Consider the following 11704-nt stretch of genomic DNA (forward strand, 5'->3'; position numbering starts at 1 on the left):
TGAAATGCAATGTTTCCGACCAGCAACACAACCATACTGTAGGTCCAAACTGTCAATCTTTAAGAGCGTACCATCCCCTAGAAAATAAGGAGGCACAGGAGCACTGCACTCCAAAAGAAAGAAAATCCCTTTAACCCATACTCGCTATCTCTCCCTGAACATTTAGTAATTTCTGGTAAGAAGGAGAGACCTCCCAGACACTCGAAAGTCATCATATCTTCTACGGCAGTGTTCCACTACTTCAGTCCTTAAGACCCACCAGCAGGTCATGTTTTCAGAATTTCCTTAGTGTTGCCCAGGTGATGCAATTAATCTGAAATTTGACCTGTTGGTAGTTCTTGAGGGCCAGAGTTGGGGAAAATGGTTCTAGGGCTTGTCTTGAGGGCTTGTCTCAGAAGCCATGAAAAATGGGAATGTAGGGCAGAGACGTAAATTTAGACATAAATTTTAGGGCTCGCTCACATTAGGGTATAAAAATAGCTTTATATGATGCCCCAAAATTGGCGCATCATATAAGGCCCGGCTCTTCCCGATGGCCCTGGTGTCGTGGCTATCGGGGTAATGGTGTATAGAGTTTATGCCGCCTGTGTAATGTCTGCTGGGGTCAAGCCCAAGGGTTAGTAATGGAAAGGCGTCTACCAGACACCCCCATTGCTAACCCAGTAATTAAAAAGAAAAATGCACGCAAAAAATTTATTTGAAAAACACTCCCTGTAACTACACAACTCATCAGTCACCTCTCCATTACTAAACCATGGGCTTGATACCAGCAGGCATTATAAAGCTGACATTAACCCCATAAACCATTACCCCGATTGCCACAGCATTAGGACAATCAGGAAGAACTGAGGCAAAGCGCTAAAACTGGCACATCTAATGGACGCACCAATTCTGGGGTGGCTGTGGGCTGATATTTCTAGGCTGCAAAGGGCCACATAACCGTGGTCTTTTTCAGCCTAATAATATCAGCTCACAGCTATCTGCTTTGCTTTTGCTGGTTATCACTAATAGGGGGATCCTACATCATTTTTATAGAGTCCCCCCATTTTTTATAACCAGCAAAGGCAAAGCAGACAGCTATGAGCTAATATTAATATATTAATAGGCTGGGAAAGTCCATGGTTTCTGGCTCTTCCTAGCCTGTTAAGTTAAGCCCACAGCTGTCTGCTTTCCCTTAGCTGGATATTAAAAAGAGGAGGGACCACAAGTCTTTTTTTTTTTATTTATTTAATAGGTTTAATAAGTTTAAACCACTACTTTATTATACTATGCCATTAAGACTAAAGGAATTGGTGGTACTATGTCAATGATGGGATGATATCTGCATATACTGGAGCAGTTTATTTTTGTCTTTTAGGCAGATGATATCCACAGTCAAGCAAAAGTTCCTCCCGAATGGTTGAAATGACTTTCATACTCCATATGTTCCTCTGTTCTCCTAGACTGAATTTTTTCCCGCAATCTGTGACCAATATCCAGTCTAGAAGTGCATCCAGCAGAAAAGGCTTTTCTTAATTAGCCCTATTCCTATTATGACTGAGGCCGCTCACTTGTGCTCTGCGCTGTGGGAGATTTGATTGAAGGCTCCAAATAGTAGCTGAGTTTTTCTCTTTATCTTGGAAGTAAACACCCTGCTGGAGAAACTTCAGCTTTTCTTTAAGACGCCCCAGTGGACGGTGTCGGGCCATGTGTAATTTTAACAATCTGCTGGCTGACATGAAACCATCTTTAAAAAATGTGCGTTCCTACGTTCTAGCAGCTGCGCCATCAGGGTCTCAGGTAGTTTGGGACGCAAAGCTGTTGTGGTGTAAAACATTCCTTGGCTGGATATTGCAGATATCTGATTGAAATCAATTCCAAGTGCACTTTTCGTGAACCGGCAGAGAAATCTCTGCCTCGTCAGAGGAGACGCTAGGTAACTGCGAATGTATGTGGGCTGCTGCCGTTTACTTGCCAAATCTCATTAATTCGGAGCATTGCTCTCGTCTAATCAGCAGATAGAATACAAGACGTTTAAAAAAAATCACTTTTCTATGCCCTATGCTTAATCCGGTGGCAAGGTGTGCCAGCGCGGGTATCAGAGGAACAATTATGCAAAATATTTCTTAAGAGGCTCATTAAAATTTCTTCTAGTGATTAGGGACTTCCAAAAAACTGGTGAATAGACAAGGATGGTTCAGATATGTTGCCAATATGAACCCCCACTCCACCCCCTAATGCCTGGTCGTACAAGTAATCCCACCATCCGTCTCTGTGGAAGGTCTGCGCTATGTTATTGGGGGAGACAACTTTCTTGGCAGAGCCATCAGCCAAGATGAACCCATGTTTTCATAGCTTCTTAGTCGTATTAGTCTTATTCTGCAAATTGGTTGTTGGTATCAGGCACCAAGACAGAAGGAAAAAAACATCTATGTCTTGTGAACTGGCGTACAAATACTCAGATTTACTATTATTAAATAGGTTCTCCAACTTTGGACATTAAAGGTTTATTCCTATCGTAGCAGGTTATCACCTATCCACAGGATAGGGCCCTCGACATTCATGAGAATAGGGCTCTAAAGTGCCCCATTAGAAAGGAATAATTACAGCGCGAGTGTGCCACCTCTCCATTCATTGTCTATGGGATGTTCAGCTATCTCTAGTGGTCCCATAGATAACTTCAGCTCTATTCAGTCTCTATAGGACTTCCAAAGTTGGCCAAGTACAATGCTCCCGTTGACAATGAATGGAGCAATGATGCACGTGCACAAACAACACTCCAATCTAACTGGGAATTTCAGACCCCAGTTGTTAGGATTTTCGAGGATCCTAATTCTTAGGAAGGAAGCGTCCAAGGGCGCGTCCGAGGGTGAGTATATTCCTAATAGGTATATACTCACCCTCGGACGCGCCCTGGTTCTAACCCGCAGCCTTCCTTCCTAAGAATCAGCGCCTGAAGGGCCTTAGATGACGTCGCGGCTTGTGATTGGTCGCGTGACGCCCATGTGACAGCTCACGCGACCAATCACAAGCCGCGACGTCATCGAAGGTCCTTCAAGCGCTCATTCTTAGGAAGGAAGGCTGCCGGTGAGAACCAGGGCGCGTCCAAGGGTAAGTATATCAATATTTTTTATTTTGATTCTTTATTTTACACTTAAATATGGATCCCAGGGCCTGAAGGAGAGTTTCCTCTCCTTCAGACCCTGGGAACCATTAGAAACCCAATGCACTGCATTGGGTTTCATGTTTCGGCCGACCCCGACCCCGACTTTTCTATAGGATCGGCCGATTTCACTCAACCCGACTTTTTAAAAAGTCGGGTTTCGTGAAACCCGACCTGATCCTATAAAAAGAAAAGTCGCTCAACCCTACTTATTACCTCTCATGCTAGCAAAATACTACTGAAGATCCTACAAAAATGTGACAGAGGATGCAGAGGGATTCAGAAAAGGCCTAGGAACAAGAGACTGATTGTCAACATTACATGGATAATGGTAAAAGCCAAAGAATACAAGGAGATCTAATTTTGCTTCATAGACTTCCTCAAAGTTTTTGACTGTGTTGATCACCAGAAACTTTGGGATACAATGAAGGATATTGGTGTGCCAAACCATCTGATCAACCTCATTAGGAGCCTTTACATCGACTAAGGAGCAACAGTTCAAAAGGAACATGGCAGAACTGCATGGTTCAAAGAAGAGTGAGGTGTCAGATAAAGCTGCATCCTGCCGCCATTTATTTCAATTTATATGCAGTCACTATTTTCGGGAAAGATGGACTTACTGAAAAAGAAGGAATCAGAATTGCTAGGTGAATCATTAGCTATCCTAAATACACAGACAATTCAACATTGATAGCAACAAGCATAGATGGAATGAAGAACTTTTTACGGAGTATCAAACTGGAAAGCTCAAACACAGGAATGCTATTCAACACAAAGAAGACAAAGAGAGTCCCTACTGACAGGTATGACCGGGATACATTTGAGTTGGACGTCGACAAACTGGAAGTTGTGAAGGACTCCAACCTACTCGGATCAGTGATCACTGAAGATGCAGCAATTAACAATGAAGTCGTTGGACAAGGTCTTCAAATCGAGGAACATTTCAAAGGAGATGAAGAGGTGTTTAGTACATAGTTTAGCCTTTTCTATGGCTACACACGGATGCGAAACCTAAACGTTAAAGAAACAAGACAGAAGAAGAATTGACACCTTTGAAATGTGGTGTTAGAGAAGAATGTTATCAATACTATGGATAGGAAGGAGGAACAAACAAATCAGTTTTGCAACAAATCAAGGCAGACATGTCTCTAGAAGCAAGGATCACAAGCTATGACTTGCCTCCTTTGGATACTTTAGACACATCATACGAAGAGAGGAATCACTGGAGAAGGACGTCATGGTCGGAAGAATAGACACAACAAGTTGAAGAGGAGGACCAGCAACACAATGGCTGGATACTATCAATGCAATATGATAACGACAGAGAGGACACTGTTGGACATATCTAGACTTGTGCAAGGTAGATCTGGCCCAAGATCGAGCTGGAGACCACAAAAAAACCCAACTCATTCTTAAAAGGAATATTTGAATAGAATAGACCCGTTTAAATCAAATAAATAATTGGATGCCCAAGAAAAGCAAGCTATCGGGCGCTCCTGCCCCTGGCTTGAAACTCCTACAAGGAGCCCAGCTAAAGAGAACACTAAAGGTCCCACTGCACTGAGGGATTGATTTAGACCACATAATGTTTCATGAATGTGACCGTGGAATTCCACTTAGCCAATCAAAAAGATGTTAAATAAAATAGGGAGGGGAGCAGCTTGGAGGGTACCACCAAGTTAAAGGGACCTGTCCTAATTATTATAAAGAGACTGAACTCCAAGAACATATCAATGAGGCTGTACGATAAATACAAGCTTATAGCCACTCGAAGACTATAAATAAGGTAATCTCCAATAAGTACAACATAATGGATTTCTGCTGCACCCATAAACTTGACTAATTGCATGTTATCAGTGGAAACAGAGCAAAATTACACAATATATATATATTACGGTTGCCTGCATGGCTTCTAATTATAGCAATGTGTCAATCTAATTCACAGTTCGCTGCTTGGGGATCTTTATTGCTCCCAGAATAAATTAAATTAACTGCGGCCGATTTGTAGCACATGTTTGGCACGTAGAGATGCACTTTAGACTTGCCGCTCTGCCACAATGCTCAGCATTTCTGAAGAGTTCACTTACTCTATTCGTCTATTCACAAGAGCCAATACATTTTATCAGAATAATAATAAATATCTACTGAATGTATCATGCCATAAATATATTCATTTGTCCTAATGATGATGCATGCTGTTAATGGTAATAGAATTATGCTGCATGTACGATTATACAGATCACCAAATAGCACATACCAATAAAGGATCAATTTAGAGCTGTATTTTGCCTAAGCCCTGGATGTCCACTGCCTAGGGCGGCAATTACGTGGGGGCACAGTAGTGGCAAGTAATTTTTTTACTTTCACGTTGCCTCCTGCTTAGGGGGTCAATTGTTAGTGACCAATATATGCTGTTTATTTCAGCACTACAACATATATCAATGAGAAATTTGGCTCCAAATGCAATGTATAGCCAGAGAGTTACTGCAAATATGACGGTAGAATTTTGGTCTCCAAACCACCATCACTAGCCAATTGTGTGCCCTTCCTGTGCTTTCTTATGGATTTCTTTGCAGAACTTAAATCCCCGTTGTACCATATGCTGCTTACGTTTCTCCATCAAGGAGGTCAAGATGAACAAGACTGAGGGATGGAGGTGGCCACATCTTAAGCTCACCCAATATGGCTTGATTGATGCGACTATGGACAGGGCTTCAGATGATGTAGCCTATCATTTAAGGACACCAGCCAAATTAGAAGAGGGCCACCAAAAAGTAACTCAAGGGCCAATAACACTCCATGCTTCTAAATCCTGATAATTTATCCCTCACTTTATGTCTTCATTCAGACCTCCAATATCTTGTGTACAAGTCTCCTCCTTGATTTTCATGGATAGCACTCATACCTGTGATAGTCTATCGGTCCATTCACATGTCTGTGACTTGTTGTGGAGCACGCGGTGGTGACATGTCCGATTTTGATCCGAGGGTTGGATTAAAATTGACAATTCAAGTCTACGGGTCTCTAAAAAAAAGTCGGACTGGACTCGGATGGCATTCAAGAGCGGTACGATTTTCATGGACTGGCAACTTTTTTTGCCTTTCATGTTGTAGGAAAAATGATGACACTCGTACCACACTCTAATCAAAGTGTGTTCCAAAAAAATAGGCCCGTTTTTCTCATATGTGGGCAAATCGGTCTTCTGAATGATCCCTTAAAGAAGGTTTAGCCTCCTGAACTACATATAAGTCCTAGAATTATAGATGTTAACGTTATCGAGCTAAATATACCATTCAATAGTTACTACATTGGAACAAAGCAAAACATTACCTTCCATTTGATCCTAGGAATTCTGCATCTTGTCAAGCTCAGCAGAAAGACATTGAAAAGCTTCGACAAGTGACACATAAGTCAATTTGGTGACACAGGGTACAAATTCTTCGATGTTTTAACTCATAGCTATGTATTATTCATTCATTCATTCCTCCGTTCATTCAATCATTCATTCATACAAGTAAATGGGAGAGAGCTTGCAGTACCGATCACAGCCACTATACAATAGACGGCGCTGTTCTGCTTCACAACAGCCTCTTCAATCAACCGATCGATAGAGATGCAAGGTTTCCGACTCTTTCCAGCCTGATATTGATGACCTTTCCTAAGGATTGCTCATAAATATCATAAACCCTTTAAGATTCTGTCTTTACCTTTGCTTTAGTTATTTTCTTGCAAATTTCCATTGACTTTTATTTAAAATTAAATTGCGTAGCATGCGGGAATATTTTATTTTGTAAAAAAAAAAATATCGAAATCCTTACAAACCCATTCTAAACTGATTAAAGAAAAACAAAAATGATGCTGGTATTACAAAAGGATATTCTGTGACACAAAATGTCATTGCCAAAAAGAATCATAGATTTTACATTACAAGACTAACTTTTTCGGGTGAAAATGTCACTTATATACAGCATAAAAATGGAGCTTCCTTTCTTTGTTTTTCTTTAATTATTTAATATGTCAACCAAAGAAGTTGGAAAAAAAAGTGTCCTTTTTGGGGGTACAGTAGTGGGGACCTCAAACTAGTGATCAATTGATCAATGAACAAGGGTCATTTTCAATTCTTCGCTCACAATGTGACCCTAGATGTTCACTAATACTTAGGCTGTAAAATTTTTATTTTATAAACATCTGTAAAAAATAAATTACATTCCGTGCCATATATATATTTCTTTTCTGTATCAATTCTGTGCCACAAAATAACGCAAAAATATATTTTAACCCAAAATTGTATTTTGTTTTTCGAAGGATCATTCCGATATATCAGATTACACAACGTCCTATTTCCCCCAAAGTAACTCCAAGCTTCTGTTCTTCGAGCAAAATTGCTAAATATTAGTTTTATAATTTAAAAAAAAATCATTTGGTTTTGTTAAGATTCAGTGGATAAGAATTACAGTCGGACTTTGCAGATGGAGATTTGATCTCTGGATTTAGCACCAGAGCAGGTGGTGGAGTTACTTTATATCAACATCTCCAAAAAAATTCCATCTAAATCTCCTCCCTGTCAACAAATAGGACTTTTATTTTTAATGTACGGCTTGTTTTCTAGGAAACGAGGGGGGGCTCTATGGTTTTACATGAATAAATAATAATGAAAGGAAATATGTCGTCAGAAAATGACCTGCTGTATAAATCTGTTTTTTTTTATGTTAAATGTATTTATTTAAAAATGTTGGCATTTTTTTTTACATTTTCATATAAAAAAATTTCATTAACCAAATAAAAATTTTGCAATTCTCACACTGACCATTTTGGTTATTTTAAACTACGGTAGTTTCTGTTGAAATCCACATTGGCTCAGACCTTATGGATTCATCATTGCCTTTACACCTGTTTTTGTCTATTTTTGTGTGATTTGTGTTTTTTATTTTCTTTCATTGTTCTATTTGTACCTTTTTTAAGTCTATTTTTATATGTGATCAACAGTTTTATTTTTTGGGGGGTTTTCTGCTGCCATGTCCCACGAATATCGTACTTTATTGTTGTATTGCTATGCAATAAGGTTTGCCTTTTACAAAATTGACCTCCCTCTCTTCCTGTCTGCCTCCCTAGCTCTGATGTCTTTAACCCCTCTCTTCTTCTTTCTCATTTTGTGTATGTCAGCCATGTTAAGAAGCTCATGTCTTTGTATCCCTGGTCCAGAATACTCTTTTTACCTACTATAATTGTGCATAACTACAAGAATTCAGCTTGAAAATAAATAAACCGTCTTCTGGAATCTTCATACGTCTCTCCTGCAGTTGAGTCAAGCTATGTGATGAAATCTGTTCATGTGAGTACTGGTACAAAGATACATCCCTGGTCCAGAATACTCTTTTTACCTGCTATAATTGTGCATAACTACAAGAATTCAGCTTGAAAATAAATAAACCGTCTTCTGGAATCTTCATACGTCTCTCCTGCAGTCAAGTCAAGCTATCTGATGAAATCTGTTCATGTGAGTACTGGTACAAAGATAGATCCCTGGTCCAGAATACTCTTTTAACCTACTGTAATTGTGCACAACTACAAGAATTAATCTTGAAAATAATAAACATTCTTCTGGAATCTTGATTCGTGCCTCCTGCAGTCGAGTCAAGCTATCTAATGAAATCTCTTCATGTGAGTACTGGTACGTAGACACATCCATGGTCCAGTGTCTCAAGCACCCCACACTAATAAGCCTAAACAGCCCTTTTGGGTACCAAATTCATTAAAATAGTGCATGCAATTCAATGATGATTTTAGCACAAAGAGAAAAATAGACTTTATTACTATCTTTCCCTGTTTTTGCGACTTTTGAAGACAAAAGTCACAGAAATTGCACCAAAGTTTTACACTGGAGTGAAGTTGCTCCAGATTTTGGCACTTTTATAAAAAGTTGCAATGATGAGACAAAGATTTGATAGACTTCACCCGCAAATCACAAAATGAAAATGTAGACAAGCACATATAAAATAGACTTAAAAAAACACCGATTTTTTAAAAAAGAAAATACATCAATGGGGTTTAGAAAAAGAACAGTTTAAAAACATAAAAACTGTTACTTGGCCATTATTGTCTGTCCCATATGGAAAAATGGAGGATTCCCATGCATGAACCTACTATTAGGGCAGTCCCACACGTCCAGATAATTCTGGTACCGGAAAAATCGGTACCGGAATTATCCGTGTCTGTGAGTTTCTGTGGCACATCAGTGTGGCACACATGCGGCACACGTGTGCCGCCCGTGTGCCCACTGGGTACCACACGCACCGTGCAGGAGACAGCGCTAAAGTTTAGCGCTGTCCCCTGCATCTGGTGCTGAAGCTGCCATTCATATCTTCTCTGCAGCAGCGTTTGCTGTAGAGAAGATATGAATATTCCTTTTTTTTGTTGTTTCTCATGTTTAAAATAAAGATCCATGTCCCCACCCCCCTCCCACGCTCTGTGCGCCCACCGCTGTTCTTAAAATACTCACCCGGCTCCCTCGCTGGCTGGCGCTGCTTCCTGTCCTGGCCGCACCTTCTACTGTATGAGCGGTCACGTGGGGCCGCTCATTTACAGTAATGAATATGCGGCTCCACCCCTATGGGAGGTGGAGCCGCATATTCATGACTGTAATCGGCGGCCCCACGTGACCGCTCATACAGTAGAAGGTGCGGCCAGGACAGGAAGCAGCACCAGCGAGGGAGCCGGGTGAGTATTTTAAGAACAGCGGGCGGGCGCACAGGGGGGGGACAGCGCTTACTGTAGCGCTGTCTCCTGCACGGCACACGGACTGCACACAGACAACGTCCGTGTGCGCTACGTGTTTTACACGGACCCATTGACTTTTGTTTGGCACACAGAGACACAGTCCGCAAAAAATCAATGACATCTGCACAGATGCATTGATTTCGATGTGTCTACGTGTGTCAGTGGCTCTGGTACGTGAGGAAACTGTCACCTCACGTACCGGAGCCACTGACGTGTGAAACCGGCCTTACTATGTATCACACGGCAGGAAAAAGAAGATATCGAAGGCAAATTTTAAAATTTTACATCAGACGTAATTATTTGCAATTCACAGATATTGAACAATCATCCTGGATACAATATTTATTTGGCACGTGTTTGTATGCCCGCTGATCATTGCCAGGTTTTCTGGAAAAGACTGATCAATTATTAATAAACCATGAACAGGTTACTTGCTGTTACCATAGTCAACATACCGCGAGAAGGACGGAAAAATATTTCACTGTTGCTATGTAACTGGGATTCCTAAAGTGGCTGCTAATGCCATGACACCTGAAAAAAATGCCATCTCATCCCGACAGATCCCCCTCCTTCATTCTCGAACTCCAGGGAGTTTAACAGCAGCTGTATATACAGGAATCTATGGCCATCAGCACGGTTCTGTCATTGGCTGGTGTAAGGAATTGCAGAGCATAACCACTATTAATGCAATTTATGAAGCACTTACATGTAATCTAACACCGAGGCTAGCGCACATGCCTTCTCTAAAGCTGGTGTAATAAAAAAAAATGGAATTGCGAATTCCCTCCTCATCTATAAGCTGAAGACAGAGTGTCCGGCTGCTTAGAAATCCAGCAATAATCTGTGCAAGATACTGACAGCAAGAGTTGAATCTCTCTGGCACCCCCAGAGGTAAAATGAAGCATTACACTATTCCAATTAAAAAGAGTGGGCCACCAGTTTAAATCACAAAGGCATCAGGTCCTCCAGAATGAGAGGCATTATTTGTTTTTCATCAAGTTTTTCAAGAGGAAAAGCAAGAAATGCCAGATGGTTTTTTTTTTCCTTGAAGTGTCTCCTGAATACATTTTTGACTGCCATTGGGGTTTTTTTTTACCAGATTTTCCAGCTTTTTTGTGACTTTTTTTTACTGATGTTTCCAGGTTGGTTTTTTTTAGCTTCATTTAATAATGAAGAAGCCGCTAGTTGTTTTTTAAGCAAAATCACTGAAGAAGGACTTCAAAAAATGTTTAAAGTTTCTTCAGAGCAGAAAATGTCCAAAGAATTCTTTTAACCACTTAGCGTCTTTAGATATCTGAAGAGTTAAAAGACACTCTAAAGCCTAGCCATATAAACTGTGAGTCGGTTTTACATAGACATGCTTACTATATGTTCAGTCTGTTGAGCGTTTAGTTAGCACTTTTTCAGGTAGTTTTCAGAGTGGAACCAATGAAAAAAATGTTTTGTATCACTAAGAACCTTCCAAAAAGCGAGGGAGAAAATGGTCCTCTGGGCAGCACCCCTGGCATGGATGAGTCATACTGTACTGTGCCCGCTGCAGGCAGCAATAAACATTCTCCCCCCTGCACCACATCAAAAAACCTGGAACGTTTCAACACCCACTTTTTCCTTGTCTAATCAATCAAGACTTCAGAGGAGCCTGTGATCATCTGTTTCCCCTGATACCACCAGGATTATCTGGCCACAACCATAATTATGTGGTTGACTTCATGCTACCAACAAGGGGTTTGATGCTACTATAGGATGGTTTGGACTTCTAACAATAAGTAGTTTCCCTTCCACACC

Source organism: Ranitomeya imitator, chromosome 7 (assembly GCF_032444005.1).
Source record: "Ranitomeya imitator isolate aRanImi1 chromosome 7, aRanImi1.pri, whole genome shotgun sequence".
Lineage (NCBI taxonomy): Eukaryota > Metazoa > Chordata > Amphibia > Anura > Dendrobatidae > Ranitomeya > Ranitomeya imitator.